Source organism: Ambystoma mexicanum, unplaced genomic scaffold (assembly GCF_040938575.1).
Source record: "Ambystoma mexicanum isolate Mex_15411 unplaced genomic scaffold, UKY_AmexF1_1 Mex_scaf106, whole genome shotgun sequence".
In the NCBI taxonomy this organism is placed as follows: Eukaryota; Metazoa; Chordata; class Amphibia; order Caudata; family Ambystomatidae; genus Ambystoma; species Ambystoma mexicanum.
In genome coordinates, this window is record NW_027182332.1 from 697,840 (window position 1) to 708,586 (window position 10,747).

Here is a 10,747-nt window from a genome sequence, read left to right on the forward strand (position 1 = left end):
ACTAGGCTCAGAGCCTACGGCCACACCACACTGAATGCGCCCGATCTCGTCTGATCTCGGAAGCTAAGCAGTGTCGGGCCTAGTTAGTACCTGGATGGGAGACCGCCTGGGAATACCAGGTGCTGTAGGCTTTTTTGTGCTCCAAGTTCAGGAAGTGAGCCATTTCTCAATTGCCTTTCAAAACTGCAAGGTCTAGCCGACTAGATGCTTAAAAGTACAAAACTCACTAGGCCCAGAGCCTACGGCCACACCACACTGAATGCGCCCGATCTCGTCTGATCTCGGAAGCTAAGCAGTGTCGGGCCTAGTTAGTACCTGGATGGGAGACCGCCTGGGAATACCAGGTGCTGTAGGCTATTTTGTGCTCCATGATTAGTAATTGCACAACTTCTCAATTACTTTTCAAATTTGGTATGTTTCCAAAATAATTTTATCCCGTTTTATAGCGGAAATGTTGGACAACATTATGAGGGCTGGAGCTACCTATTTACATATAATTAGCATACAGGTAGTGTGTTCATGGGTAATAAATCGACTTTCACATGTAATGCAGTACAGAGAATATTGAGTCATTCAAGAGGCATGAAAGAAAGCCGTTATTGTGTTGATTGTTCTCTCCACCTCCCTGCAACAGAAACAGGATGGATGGATTAAAGTTATCCTACCAGACATAGGAGTCCTGAATGGGCCCACCAGTCTTATATATCTCGCCTGATCGAGCCTGATCGAGCGCTGATCGAGCGATGAGCGTGGTATCATGTTGCAAGTGGCTGCATGGCTTAGCTTACTAAATGCAAATGCATAAGAGTAATATTCTTAGCATTTCTAGAGCCTACGGCCACACCACACTGAATGCGCCCGATCTCGTCTGATCTCGGAAGCTAAGCAGTGTCGGGCCTAGTTAGTACCTGGATGGGAGACCGCCTGGGAATACCAGGTGCTGTAGGCTTTTTTGTGCTCCAAGTTCAGGAAGTGAGCCATTTCTCAATTGCCTTTCAAAACTGCAAGGTCTAGCCGACTAGATGCTTAAAAGTACAAAACTCACGAGGCCCAGAGCCTACGGCCACACCACACTGAATGCGCCCGATCTCGTCTGATCTCGGAAGCTAAGCAGTGTCGGGCCTAGTTAGTACCTGGATGGGAGACCGCCTGGGAATACCAGGTGCTGTAGGCTTTTTTGTGCTCCAAGTTCAGGAAGTGAGCCATTTCTCAATTGCCTTTCAAAACTGCAAGGTCTAGCCGACTAGATGCTTAAAAGTACAAAACTCACTAAGACCAGAGCCTACGGCCACACCACACTGAATGCGCCCGATCTCGTCTGATCTCGGAAGCTAAGCAGTGTCGGGCCTAGTTAGTACCTGGATGGGAGACCGCCTGGGAATACCAGGTGCTGTAGGCTTTTTTGTGCTCCAAGTTCAGGAAGTGAGCCATTTCTCAATTGCCTTTCAAAACTGCAAGGTCTAGCCGACTAGATGCTTAAAAGTACAAAACTCACTAGGCCCAGAGCCTACGGCCACACCACACTGAATGCGCCCGATCTCGTCTGATCTCGGAAGCTAAGCAGTGTCGGGCCTAGTTAGTACCTGGATGGGAGACCGCCTGGGAATACCAGGTGCTGTAGGCTATTTTGTGCTCCATGATTAGTAATTGCACAACTTCTCAATTACTTTTCAAATTTGGTATGTTTCCAAAATAATTTTATCCCGTTTTATAGCGGAAATGTTGGACAACATTATGAGGGCTGGAGCTACCTATTTACATATAATTAGCATACAGGTAGTGTGTTCATGGGTAATAAATCGACTTTCACATGTAATGCAGTACAGAGAATATTGAGTCATTCAAGAGGCATGAAAGAAAGCCGTTATTGTGTTGATTGTTCTCTCCACCTCCCTGCAACAGAAACAGGATGGATGGATTAAAGTTATCCTACCAGACATAGGAGTCCTGAATGGGCCCACCAGTCTTATATATCTCGCCTGATCGAGCCTGATCGAGCGCTGATCGAGCGATGAGCGTGGTATCATGTTGCAAGTGGCTGCATGGCTTAGCTTACTAAATGCAAATGCATAAGAGTAATATTCTTAGCATTTCTAGAGCCTACGGCCACACCACACTGAATGCGCCCGATCTCGTCTGATCTCGGAAGCTAAGCAGTGTCGGGCCTAGTTAGTACCTGGATGGGAGACCGCCTGGGAATACCAGGTGCTGTAGGCTTTTTTGTGCTCCAAGTTCAGGAAGTGAGCCATTTCTCAATTGCCTTTCAAAACTGCAAGGTCTAGCCGACTAGATGCTTAAAAGTACAAAACTCACGAGGCCCAGAGCCTACGGCCACACCACACTGAATGCGCCCGATCTCGTCTGATCTCGGAAGCTAAGCAGTGTCGGGCCTAGTTAGTACCTGGATGGGAGACCGCCTGGGAATACCAGGTGCTGTAGGCTTTTTTGTGCTCCAAGTTCAGGAAGTGAGCCATTTCTCAATTGCCTTTCAAAACTGCAAGGTCTAGCCGACTAGATGCTTAAAAGTACAAAACTCACTAAGACCAGAGCCTACGGCCACACCACACTGAATGCGCCCGATCTCGTCTGATCTCGGAAGCTAAGCAGTGTCGGGCCTAGTTAGTACCTGGATGGGAGACCGCCTGGGAATACCAGGTGCTGTAGGCTTTTTTGTGCTCCAAGTTCAGGAAGTGAGCCATTTCTCAATTGCCTTTCAAAACTGCAAGGTCTAGCCGACTAGATGCTTAAAAGTACAAAACTCACTAGGCCCAGAGCCTACGGCCACACCACACTGAATGCGCCCGATCTCGTCTGATCTCGGAAGCTAAGCAGTGTCGGGCCTAGTTAGTACCTGGATGGGAGACCGCCTGGGAATACCAGGTGCTGTAGGCTATTTTGTGCTCCATGATTAGTAATTGCACAACTTCTCAATTACTTTTCAAATTTGGTATGTTTCCAAAATAATTTTATCCCGTTTTATAGCGGAAATGTTGGACAACATTATGAGGGCTGGAGCTACCTATTTACATATAATTAGCATACAGGTAGTGTGTTCATGGGTAATAAATCGACTTTCACATGTAATGCAGTACAGAGAATATTGAGTCATTCAAGAGGCATGAAAGAAAGCCGTTATTGTGTTGATTGTTCTCTCCACCTCCCTGCAACAGAAACAGGATGGATGGATTAAAGTTATCCTACCAGACATAGGAGTCCTGAATGGGCCCACCAGTCTTATATATCTCGCCTGATCGAGCCTGATCGAGCGCTGATCGAGCGATGAGCGTGGTATCATGTTGCAAGTGGCTGCATGGCTTAGCTTACTAAATGCAAATGCATAAGAGTAATATTCTTAGCATTTCTAGAGCCTACGGCCACACCACACTGAATGCGCCCGATCTCGTCTGATCTCGGAAGCTAAGCAGTGTCGGGCCTAGTTAGTACCTGGATGGGAGACCGCCTGGGAATACCAGGTGCTGTAGGCTTTTTTGTGCTCCAAGTTCAGGAAGTGAGCCATTTCTCAATTGCCTTTCAAAACTGCAAGGTCTAGCCGACTAGATGCTTAAAAGTACAAAACTCACGAGGCCCAGAGCCTATGGCCACACCACACTGAATGCGCCCGATCTCGTCTGATCTCGGAAGCTAAGCAGTGTCGGGCCTAGTTAGTACCTGGATGGGAGACCGCCTGGGAATACCAGGTGCTGTAGGCTTTTTTGTGCTCCAAGTTCAGGAAGTGAGCCATTTCTCAATTGCCTTTCAAAACTGCAAGGTCTAGCCGACTAGATGCTTAAAAGTACAAAACTCACTAAGACCAGAGCCTACGGCCACACCACACTGAATGCGCCCGATCTCGTCTGATCTCGGAAGCTAAGCAGTGTCGGGCCTAGTTAGTACCTGGATGGGAGACCGCCTGGGAATACCAGGTGCTGTAGGCTTTTTTGTGCTCCAAGTTCAGGAAGTGAGCCATTTCTCAATTGCCTTTCAAAACTGCAAGGTCTAGCCGACTAGATGCTTAAAAGTACAAAACTCACTAGGCCCAGAGCCTACGGCCACACCACACTGAATGCGCCCGATCTCGTCTGATCTCGGAAGCTAAGCAGTGTCGGGCCTAGTTAGTACCTGGATGGGAGACCGCCTGGGAATACCAGGTGCTGTAGGCTATTTTGTGCTCCATGATTAGTAATTGCACAACTTCTCAATTACTTTTCAAATTTGGTATGTTTCCAAAATAATTTTATCCCGTTTTATAGCGGAAATGTTGGACAACATTATGAGGGCTGGAGCTACCTATTTACATATAATTAGCATACAGGTAGTGTGTTCATGGGTAATAAATCGACTTTCACATGTAATGCAGTACAGAGAATATTGAGTCCTTCAAGAGGCATGAAAGAAAGCCGTTATTGTGTTGATTGTTCTCTCCACCTCCCTGCAACAGAAACAGGATGGATGGATTAAAGTTATCCTACCAGACATAGGAGTCCTGAATGGGCCCACCAGTCTTATATATCTCGCCTGATCGAGCCTGATCGAGCGCTGATCGAGCGATGAGCGTGGTATCATGTTGCAAGTGGCTGCATGGCTTAGCTTACTAAATGCAAATGCATAAGAGTAATATTCTTAGCATTTCTAGAGCCTACGGCCACACCACACTGAATGCGCCCGATCTCGTCTGATCTCGGAAGCTAAGCAGTGTCGGGCCTAGTTAGTACCTGGATGGGAGACCGCCTGGGAATACCAGGTGCTGTAGGCTTTTTTGTGCTCCAAGTTCAGGAAGTGAGCCATTTCTCAATTGCCTTTCAAAACTGCAAGGTCTAGCCGACTAGATGCTTAAAAGTACAAAACTCACTAGGCCCAGAGCCTACGGCCACACCACACTGAATGCGCCCGATCTCGTCTGATCTCGGAAGCTAAGCAGTGTCGGGCCTAGTTAGTACCTGGATGGGAGACCGCCTGGGAATACCAGGTGCTGTAGGCTTTTTTGTGCTCCAAGTTCAGGAAGTGAGCCATTTCTCAATTGCCTTTCAAAACTGCAAGGTCTAGCCGACTAGATGCTTAAAAGTACAAAACTCACTAGGCTCAGAGCCTACGGCCACACCACACTGAATGCGCCCGATCTCGTCTGATCTCGGAAGCTAAGCAGTGTCGGGCCTAGTTAGTACCTGGATGGGAGACCGCCTGGGAATACCAGGTGCTGTAGGCTTTTTTGTGCTCCAAGTTCAGGAAGTGAGCCATTTCTCAATTGCCTTTCAAAACTGCAAGGTCTAGCCGACTAGATGCTTAAAAGTACAAAACTCACTAGGCCCAGAGCCTACGGCCACACCACACTGAATGCGCCCGATCTCGTCTGATCTCGGAAGCTAAGCAGTGTCGGGCCTAGTTAGTACCTGGATGGGAGACCGCCTGGGAATACCAGGTGCTGTAGGCTATTTTGTGCTCCATGATTAGTAATTGCACAACTTCTCAATTACTTTTCAAATTTGGTATGTTTCCAAAATAATTTTATCCCGTTTTATAGCGGAAATGTTGGACAACATTATGAGGGCTGGAGCTACCTATTTACATATAATTAGCATACAGGTAGTGTGTTCATGGGTAATAAATCGACTTTCACATGTAATGCAGTACAGAGAATATTGAGTCATTCAAGAGGCATGAAAGAAAGCCGTTATTGTGTTGATTGTTCTCTCCACCTCCCTGCAACAGAAACAGGATGGATGGATTAAAGTTATCCTACCAGACATAGGAGTCCTGAATGGGCCCACCAGTCTTATATATCTCGCCTGATCGAGCCTGATCGAGCGCTGATCGAGCGATGAGCGTGGTATCATGTTGCAAGTGGCTGCATGGCTTAGCTTACTAAATGCAAATGCATAAGAGTAATATTCTTAGCATTTCTAGAGCCTACGGCCACACCACACTGAATGCGCCCGATCTCGTCTGATCTCGGAAGCTAAGCAGTGTCGGGCCTAGTTAGTACCTGGATGGGAGACCGCCTGGGAATACCAGGTGCTGTAGGCTTTTTTGTGCTCCAAGTTCAGGAAGTGAGCCATTTCTCAATTGCCTTTCAAAACTGCAAGGTCTAGCCGACTAGATGCTTAAAAGTACAAAACTCACGAGGCCCAGAGCCTACGGCCACACCACACTGAATGCGCCCGATCTCGTCTGATCTCGGAAGCTAAGCAGTGTCGGGCCTAGTTAGTACCTGGATGGGAGACCGCCTGGGAATACCAGGTGCTGTAGGCTTTTTTGTGCTCCAAGTTCAGGAAGTGAGCCATTTCTCAATTGCCTTTCAAAACTGCAAGGTCTAGCCGACTAGATGCTTAAAAGTACAAAACTCACTAAGACCAGAGCCTACGGCCACACCACACTGAATGCGCCCGATCTCGTCTGATCTCGGAAGCTAAGCAGTGTCGGGCCTAGTTAGTACCTGGATGGGAGACCGCCTGGGAATACCAGGTGCTGTAGGCTTTTTTGTGCTCCAAGTTCAGGAAGTGAGCCATTTCTCAATTGCCTTTCAAAACTGCAAGGTCTAGCCGACTAGATGCTTAAAAGTACAAAACTCACTAGGCCCAGAGCCTACGGCCACACCACACTGAATGCGCCCGATCTCGTCTGATCTCGGAAGCTAAGCAGTGTCGGGCCTAGTTAGTACCTGGATGGGAGACCGCCTGGGAATACCAGGTGCTGTAGGCTATTTTGTGCTCCATGATTAGTAATTGCACAACTTCTCAATTACTTTTCAAATTTGGTATGTTTCCAAAATAATTTTATCCCGTTTTATAGCGGAAATGTTGGACAACATTATGAGGGCTGGAGCTACCTATTTACATATAATTAGCATACAGGTAGTGTGTTCATGGGTAATAAATCGACTTTCACATGTAATGCAGTACAGAGAATATTGAGTCATTCAAGAGGCATGAAAGAAAGCCGTTATTGTGTTGATTGTTCTCTCCACCTCCCTGCAACAGAAACAGGATGGATGGATTAAAGTTATCCTACCAGACATAGGAGTCCTGAATGGGCCCACCAGTCTTATATATCTCGCCTGATCGAGCCTGATCGAGCGCTGATCGAGCGATGAGCGTGGTATCATGTTGCAAGTGGCTGCATGGCTTAGCTTACTAAATGCAAATGCATAAGAGTAATATTCTTAGCATTTCTAGAGCCTACGGCCACACCACACTGAATGCGCCCGATCTCGTCTGATCTCGGAAGCTAAGCAGTGTCGGGCCTAGTTAGTACCTGGATGGGAGACCGCCTGGGAATACCAGGTGCTGTAGGCTTTTTTGTGCTCCAAGTTCAGGAAGTGAGCCATTTCTCAATTGCCTTTCAAAACTGCAAGGTCTAGCCGACTAGATGCTTAAAAGTACAAAACTCACGAGGCCCAGAGCCTACGGCCACACCACACTGAATGCGCCCGATCTCGTCTGATCTCGGAAGCTAAGCAGTGTCGGGCCTAGTTAGTACCTGGATGGGAGACCGCCTGGGAATACCAGGTGCTGTAGGCTTTTTTGTGCTCCAAGTTCAGGAAGTGAGCCATTTCTCAATTGCCTTTCAAAACTGCAAGGTCTAGCCGACTAGATGCTTAAAAGTACAAAACTCACTAAGACCAGAGCCTACGGCCACACCACACTGAATGCGCCCGATCTCGTCTGATCTCGGAAGCTAAGCAGTGTCGGGCCTAGTTAGTACCTGGATGGGAGACCGCCTGGGAATACCAGGTGCTGTAGGCTTTTTTGTGCTCCAAGTTCAGGAAGTGAGCCATTTCTCAATTGCCTTTCAAAACTGCAAGGTCTAGCCGACTAGATGCTTAAAAGTACAAAACTCACTAGGCCCAGAGCCTACGGCCACACCACACTGAATGCGCCCGATCTCGTCTGATCTCGGAAGCTAAGCAGTGTCGGGCCTAGTTAGTACCTGGATGGGAGACCGCCTGGGAATACCAGGTGCTGTAGGCTATTTTGTGCTCCATGATTAGTAATTGCACAACTTCTCAATTACTTTTCAAATTTGGTATGTTTCCAAAATAATTTTATCCCGTTTTATAGCGGAAATGTTGGACAACATTATGAGGGCTGGAGCTACCTATTTACATATAATTAGCATACAGGTAGTGTGTTCATGGGTAATAAATCGACTTTCACATGTAATGCAGTACAGAGAATATTGAGTCATTCAAGAGGCATGAAAGAAAGCCGTTATTGTGTTGATTGTTCTCTCCACCTCCCTGCAACAGAAACAGGATGGATGGATTAAAGTTATCCTACCAGACATAGGAGTCCTGAATGGGCCCACCAGTCTTATATATCTCGCCTGATCGAGCCTGATCGAGCGCTGATCGAGCGATGAGCGTGGTATCATGTTGCAAGTGGCTGCATGGCTTAGCTTACTAAATGCAAATGCATAAGAGTAATATTCTTAGCATTTCTAGAGCCTACGGCCACACCACACTGAATGCGCCCGATCTCGTCTGATCTCGGAAGCTAAGCAGTGTCGGGCCTAGTTAGTACCTGGATGGGAGACCGCCTGGGAATACCAGGTGCTGTAGGCTTTTTTGTGCTCCAAGTTCAGGAAGTGAGCCATTTCTCAATTGCCTTTCAAAACTGCAAGGTCTAGCCGACTAGATGCTTAAAAGTACAAAACTCACGAGGCCCAGAGCCTACGGCCACACCACACTGAATGCGCCCGATCTCGTCTGATCTCGGAAGCTAAGCAGTGTCGGGCCTAGTTAGTACCTGGATGGGAGACCGCCTGGGAATACCAGGTGCTGTAGGCTTTTTTGTGCTCCAAGTTCAGGAAGTGAGCCATTTCTCAATTGCCTTTCAAAACTGCAAGGTCTAGCCGACTAGATGCTTAAAAGTACAAAACTCACTAAGACCAGAGCCTACGGCCACACCACACTGAATGCGCCCGATCTCGTCTGATCTCGGAAGCTAAGCAGTGTCGGGCCTAGTTAGTACCTGGATGGGAGACCGCCTGGGAATACCAGGTGCTGTAGGCTTTTTTGTGCTCCAAGTTCAGGAAGTGAGCCATTTCTCAATTGCCTTTCAAAACTGCAAGGTCTAGCCGACTAGATGCTTAAAAGTACAAAACTCACTAGGCCCAGAGCCTACGGCCACACCACACTGAATGCGCCCGATCTCGTCTGATCTCGGAAGCTAAGCAGTGTCGGGCCTAGTTAGTACCTGGATGGGAGACCGCCTGGGAATACCAGGTGCTGTAGGCTATTTTGTGCTCCATGATTAGTAATTGCACAACTTCTCAATTACTTTTCAAATTTGGTATGTTTCCAAAATAATTTTATCCCGTTTTATAGCGGAAATGTTGGACAACATTATGAGGGCTGGAGCTACCTATTTACATATAATTAGCATACAGGTAGTGTGTTCATGGGTAATAAATCGACTTTCACATGTAATGCAGTACAGAGAATATTGAGTCATTCAAGAGGCATGAAAGAAAGCCGTTATTGTGTTGATTGTTCTCTCCACCTCCCTGCAACAGAAACAGGATGGATGGATTAAAGTTATCCTACCAGACATAGGAGTCCTGAATGGGCCCACCAGTCTTATATATCTCGCCTGATCGAGCCTGATCGAGCGCTGATCGAGCGATGAGCGTGGTATCATGTTGCAAGTGGCTGCATGGCTTAGCTTACTAAATGCAAATGCATAAGAGTAATATTCTTAGCATTTCTAGAGCCTACGGCCACACCACACTGAATGCGCCCGATCTCGTCTGATCTCGGAAGCTAAGCAGTGTCGGGCCTAGTTAGTACCTGGATGGGAGACCGCCTGGGAATACCAGGTGCTGTAGGCTTTTTTGTGCTCCAAGTTCAGGAAGTGAGCCATTTCTCAATTGCCTTTCAAAACTGCAAGGTCTAGCCGACTAGATGCTTAAAAGTACAAAACTCACGAGGCCCAGAGCCTACGGCCACACCACACTGAATGCGCCCGATCTCGTCTGATCTCGGAAGCTAAGCAGTGTCGGGCCTAGTTAGTACCTGGATGGGAGACCGCCTGGGAATACCAGGTGCTGTAGGCTTTTTTGTGCTCCAAGTTCAGGAAGTGAGCCATTTCTCAATTGCCTTTCAAAACTGCAAGGTCTAGCCGACTAGATGCTTAAAAGTACAAAACTCACTAAGACCAGAGCCTACGGCCACACCACACTGAATGCGCCCGATCTCGTCTGATCTCGGAAGCTAAGCAGTGTCGGGCCTAGTTAGTACCTGGATGGGAGACCGCCTGGGAATACCAGGTGCTGTAGGCTTTTTTGTGCTCCAAGTTCAGGAAGTGAGCCATTTCTCAATTGCCTTTCAAAACTGCAAGGTCTAGCCGACTAGATGCTTAAAAGTACAAAACTCACTAGGCCCAGAGCCTACGGCCACACCACACTGAATGCGCCCGATCTCGTCTGATCTCGGAAGCTAAGCAGTGTCGGGCCTAGTTAGTACCTGGATGGGAGACCGCCTGGGAATACCAGGTGCTGTAGGCTATTTTGTGCTCCATGATTAGTAATTGCACAACTTCTCAATTACTTTTCAAATTTGGTATGTTTCCAAAATAATTTTATCCCGTTTTATAGCGGAAATGTTGGACAACATTATGAGGGCTGGAGCTACCTATTTACATATAATTAGCATACAGGTAGTGTGTTCATGGGTAATAAATCGACTTTCACATGTAATGCAGTACAGAGAATATTGAGTCATTCAAGAGGCATGAAAGAAAGCCGTTATTGT

General features: G+C 47.3%; 34 non-coding genes across 34 annotated transcripts; all 34 read left to right on the plus strand.

Moving 5' to 3' along the window:
• The first annotated feature begins 12 nt into the window (after positions 1 to 12).
• Positions 13 to 131, plus strand: LOC138552454 (5S ribosomal RNA). The gene has a single exon (XR_011296136.1). It is a non-coding gene; the product is annotated as a 5S ribosomal RNA (ribosomal RNA).
• A 106-nt stretch (positions 132 to 237) lies between these two features.
• On the plus strand, positions 238 to 356 carry LOC138552455 (5S ribosomal RNA). The gene has a single exon (XR_011296137.1). It is a non-coding gene; the product is annotated as a 5S ribosomal RNA (ribosomal RNA).
• A 474-nt stretch (positions 357 to 830) lies between these two features.
• On the plus strand, positions 831 to 949 carry LOC138552456 (5S ribosomal RNA). The gene has a single exon (XR_011296138.1). It is a non-coding gene; the product is annotated as a 5S ribosomal RNA (ribosomal RNA).
• A 106-nt stretch (positions 950 to 1,055) lies between these two features.
• Positions 1,056 to 1,174, plus strand: LOC138552457 (5S ribosomal RNA). Its single transcript, XR_011296139.1, has one exon. It is a non-coding gene; the product is annotated as a 5S ribosomal RNA (ribosomal RNA).
• Positions 1,175 to 1,280: 106 nt separating this feature from the next.
• LOC138552458 (5S ribosomal RNA) lies at positions 1,281 to 1,399 on the plus strand. Its single transcript, XR_011296140.1, has one exon. It is a non-coding gene; the product is annotated as a 5S ribosomal RNA (ribosomal RNA).
• Positions 1,400 to 1,505: 106 nt separating this feature from the next.
• LOC138552459 (5S ribosomal RNA) lies at positions 1,506 to 1,624 on the plus strand. Its single transcript, XR_011296141.1, has one exon. It is a non-coding gene; the product is annotated as a 5S ribosomal RNA (ribosomal RNA).
• A 474-nt stretch (positions 1,625 to 2,098) lies between these two features.
• Positions 2,099 to 2,217, plus strand: LOC138552460 (5S ribosomal RNA). The gene has a single exon (XR_011296142.1). It is a non-coding gene; the product is annotated as a 5S ribosomal RNA (ribosomal RNA).
• A 106-nt stretch (positions 2,218 to 2,323) lies between these two features.
• Positions 2,324 to 2,442, plus strand: LOC138552461 (5S ribosomal RNA). The gene has a single exon (XR_011296143.1). It is a non-coding gene; the product is annotated as a 5S ribosomal RNA (ribosomal RNA).
• Positions 2,443 to 2,548: 106 nt separating this feature from the next.
• On the plus strand, positions 2,549 to 2,667 carry LOC138552463 (5S ribosomal RNA). The gene has a single exon (XR_011296145.1). It is a non-coding gene; the product is annotated as a 5S ribosomal RNA (ribosomal RNA).
• A 106-nt stretch (positions 2,668 to 2,773) lies between these two features.
• Positions 2,774 to 2,892, plus strand: LOC138552464 (5S ribosomal RNA). The gene has a single exon (XR_011296146.1). It is a non-coding gene; the product is annotated as a 5S ribosomal RNA (ribosomal RNA).
• A 474-nt stretch (positions 2,893 to 3,366) lies between these two features.
• On the plus strand, positions 3,367 to 3,485 carry LOC138552465 (5S ribosomal RNA). The gene has a single exon (XR_011296147.1). It is a non-coding gene; the product is annotated as a 5S ribosomal RNA (ribosomal RNA).
• Positions 3,486 to 3,591: 106 nt separating this feature from the next.
• Positions 3,592 to 3,710, plus strand: LOC138552502 (5S ribosomal RNA). The gene has a single exon (XR_011296184.1). It is a non-coding gene; the product is annotated as a 5S ribosomal RNA (ribosomal RNA).
• Positions 3,711 to 3,816: 106 nt separating this feature from the next.
• On the plus strand, positions 3,817 to 3,935 carry LOC138552466 (5S ribosomal RNA). Its single transcript, XR_011296148.1, has one exon. It is a non-coding gene; the product is annotated as a 5S ribosomal RNA (ribosomal RNA).
• A 106-nt stretch (positions 3,936 to 4,041) lies between these two features.
• Positions 4,042 to 4,160, plus strand: LOC138552467 (5S ribosomal RNA). Its single transcript, XR_011296149.1, has one exon. It is a non-coding gene; the product is annotated as a 5S ribosomal RNA (ribosomal RNA).
• Positions 4,161 to 4,634: 474 nt separating this feature from the next.
• LOC138552468 (5S ribosomal RNA) lies at positions 4,635 to 4,753 on the plus strand. Its single transcript, XR_011296150.1, has one exon. It is a non-coding gene; the product is annotated as a 5S ribosomal RNA (ribosomal RNA).
• Positions 4,754 to 4,859: 106 nt separating this feature from the next.
• LOC138552469 (5S ribosomal RNA) lies at positions 4,860 to 4,978 on the plus strand. Its single transcript, XR_011296151.1, has one exon. It is a non-coding gene; the product is annotated as a 5S ribosomal RNA (ribosomal RNA).
• Positions 4,979 to 5,084: 106 nt separating this feature from the next.
• LOC138552470 (5S ribosomal RNA) lies at positions 5,085 to 5,203 on the plus strand. The gene has a single exon (XR_011296152.1). It is a non-coding gene; the product is annotated as a 5S ribosomal RNA (ribosomal RNA).
• A 106-nt stretch (positions 5,204 to 5,309) lies between these two features.
• LOC138552471 (5S ribosomal RNA) lies at positions 5,310 to 5,428 on the plus strand. Its single transcript, XR_011296153.1, has one exon. It is a non-coding gene; the product is annotated as a 5S ribosomal RNA (ribosomal RNA).
• A 474-nt stretch (positions 5,429 to 5,902) lies between these two features.
• Positions 5,903 to 6,021, plus strand: LOC138552472 (5S ribosomal RNA). The gene has a single exon (XR_011296154.1). It is a non-coding gene; the product is annotated as a 5S ribosomal RNA (ribosomal RNA).
• Positions 6,022 to 6,127: 106 nt separating this feature from the next.
• Positions 6,128 to 6,246, plus strand: LOC138552474 (5S ribosomal RNA). Its single transcript, XR_011296156.1, has one exon. It is a non-coding gene; the product is annotated as a 5S ribosomal RNA (ribosomal RNA).
• Positions 6,247 to 6,352: 106 nt separating this feature from the next.
• LOC138552475 (5S ribosomal RNA) lies at positions 6,353 to 6,471 on the plus strand. Its single transcript, XR_011296157.1, has one exon. It is a non-coding gene; the product is annotated as a 5S ribosomal RNA (ribosomal RNA).
• A 106-nt stretch (positions 6,472 to 6,577) lies between these two features.
• LOC138552476 (5S ribosomal RNA) lies at positions 6,578 to 6,696 on the plus strand. The gene has a single exon (XR_011296158.1). It is a non-coding gene; the product is annotated as a 5S ribosomal RNA (ribosomal RNA).
• Positions 6,697 to 7,170: 474 nt separating this feature from the next.
• Positions 7,171 to 7,289, plus strand: LOC138552477 (5S ribosomal RNA). Its single transcript, XR_011296159.1, has one exon. It is a non-coding gene; the product is annotated as a 5S ribosomal RNA (ribosomal RNA).
• Positions 7,290 to 7,395: 106 nt separating this feature from the next.
• LOC138552478 (5S ribosomal RNA) lies at positions 7,396 to 7,514 on the plus strand. The gene has a single exon (XR_011296160.1). It is a non-coding gene; the product is annotated as a 5S ribosomal RNA (ribosomal RNA).
• Positions 7,515 to 7,620: 106 nt separating this feature from the next.
• Positions 7,621 to 7,739, plus strand: LOC138552480 (5S ribosomal RNA). The gene has a single exon (XR_011296162.1). It is a non-coding gene; the product is annotated as a 5S ribosomal RNA (ribosomal RNA).
• A 106-nt stretch (positions 7,740 to 7,845) lies between these two features.
• LOC138552481 (5S ribosomal RNA) lies at positions 7,846 to 7,964 on the plus strand. Its single transcript, XR_011296163.1, has one exon. It is a non-coding gene; the product is annotated as a 5S ribosomal RNA (ribosomal RNA).
• A 474-nt stretch (positions 7,965 to 8,438) lies between these two features.
• LOC138552482 (5S ribosomal RNA) lies at positions 8,439 to 8,557 on the plus strand. Its single transcript, XR_011296164.1, has one exon. It is a non-coding gene; the product is annotated as a 5S ribosomal RNA (ribosomal RNA).
• Positions 8,558 to 8,663: 106 nt separating this feature from the next.
• On the plus strand, positions 8,664 to 8,782 carry LOC138552483 (5S ribosomal RNA). The gene has a single exon (XR_011296165.1). It is a non-coding gene; the product is annotated as a 5S ribosomal RNA (ribosomal RNA).
• A 106-nt stretch (positions 8,783 to 8,888) lies between these two features.
• On the plus strand, positions 8,889 to 9,007 carry LOC138552484 (5S ribosomal RNA). The gene has a single exon (XR_011296166.1). It is a non-coding gene; the product is annotated as a 5S ribosomal RNA (ribosomal RNA).
• A 106-nt stretch (positions 9,008 to 9,113) lies between these two features.
• Positions 9,114 to 9,232, plus strand: LOC138552486 (5S ribosomal RNA). Its single transcript, XR_011296168.1, has one exon. It is a non-coding gene; the product is annotated as a 5S ribosomal RNA (ribosomal RNA).
• A 474-nt stretch (positions 9,233 to 9,706) lies between these two features.
• On the plus strand, positions 9,707 to 9,825 carry LOC138552487 (5S ribosomal RNA). Its single transcript, XR_011296169.1, has one exon. It is a non-coding gene; the product is annotated as a 5S ribosomal RNA (ribosomal RNA).
• A 106-nt stretch (positions 9,826 to 9,931) lies between these two features.
• Positions 9,932 to 10,050, plus strand: LOC138552488 (5S ribosomal RNA). The gene has a single exon (XR_011296170.1). It is a non-coding gene; the product is annotated as a 5S ribosomal RNA (ribosomal RNA).
• A 106-nt stretch (positions 10,051 to 10,156) lies between these two features.
• Positions 10,157 to 10,275, plus strand: LOC138552489 (5S ribosomal RNA). The gene has a single exon (XR_011296171.1). It is a non-coding gene; the product is annotated as a 5S ribosomal RNA (ribosomal RNA).
• A 106-nt stretch (positions 10,276 to 10,381) lies between these two features.
• On the plus strand, positions 10,382 to 10,500 carry LOC138552490 (5S ribosomal RNA). The gene has a single exon (XR_011296172.1). It is a non-coding gene; the product is annotated as a 5S ribosomal RNA (ribosomal RNA).
• The last annotated feature ends 247 nt before the right edge of the window (positions 10,501 to 10,747 follow it).